The following is a 943-nucleotide window of genomic DNA, read 5'->3' as shown; positions in this document are numbered from 1 at the left end:
CCTTACCTTCGGGTGGGTTGCGTCTAGGTCTGCAGGTAGCCGGTGTATAAACTTTAGCCATATCTCTGGAGATAAGGTCGTTATGCGACTATCTCTGCTCGGACCCGGTACTTGTTATTGGAAGACGAGCTCTGGTTTCGGTATATTTGGGTACCCTCGTCTTTTTAAAAAAGGGTAATTTTAGTATTAAAAAAGATGGGATCCGAAAAACGGTACTTAAAAAACTCATCCTATCAAATCCTGTGATTGAAGAAAGGTGGACCAATGGTCCATCTCTGTTGGTCCACTCCTAAAAAGGTCGGCCATAATACCATATACCATATCTACATGCCTATACCGAGAACTACTCTTTGCATGTGGGAGAGAGATTATAAATAGAGAACAGTGGAAGAAGCACTGCAACTTGTGTCAGAAGGTGTACTTAATTGATATATTGATATTTCCATATCTGCATATTATAAACGGATTTGGTATTTCCATATCTGCATATTATCACCACACTCCATATCTGCACATTATTATAAATGGATCCATCCAGCTCTTCTTCTTCATATTTTCATGATGAAATGATTAACAAACGATTAGATAATATAAATCTAACAAAAAAACTGGTAGAATTACTTATCGTAGATCAAATACAAGAAAATCCCTAATACTAATTTCGATTATTCTTCAACAACCAAAAGAAGAAATTTTTTAACAGATCTTTACTTATTTCTGGTATTTTCTTTCTCGTATTTATTGTTATAATATTAAATTAAAGTTTTACGGAGCACCTTTTCTCTCTCGCACGTTTTCATTATCTTAGGTTGAAACGTCAGTTGAGTGGTGAGTAGAGTGTTAAATGGTGACGGGAATAGCATTTCCGGTTAGTTTCTCACAAGAAGAAAGCCCTAGACTCTGTACTTCATCAATAACTAACTCTGGTTTATGTCTGTGAAGC

Source organism: Papaver somniferum, chromosome 3 (assembly GCF_003573695.1).
Source record: "Papaver somniferum cultivar HN1 chromosome 3, ASM357369v1, whole genome shotgun sequence".
Lineage (NCBI taxonomy): Eukaryota > Viridiplantae > Streptophyta > Magnoliopsida > Ranunculales > Papaveraceae > Papaver > Papaver somniferum.
The sequence above is the reverse complement of the archived record's forward strand: the minus strand, read 5'-3'. Positions refer to the sequence as shown.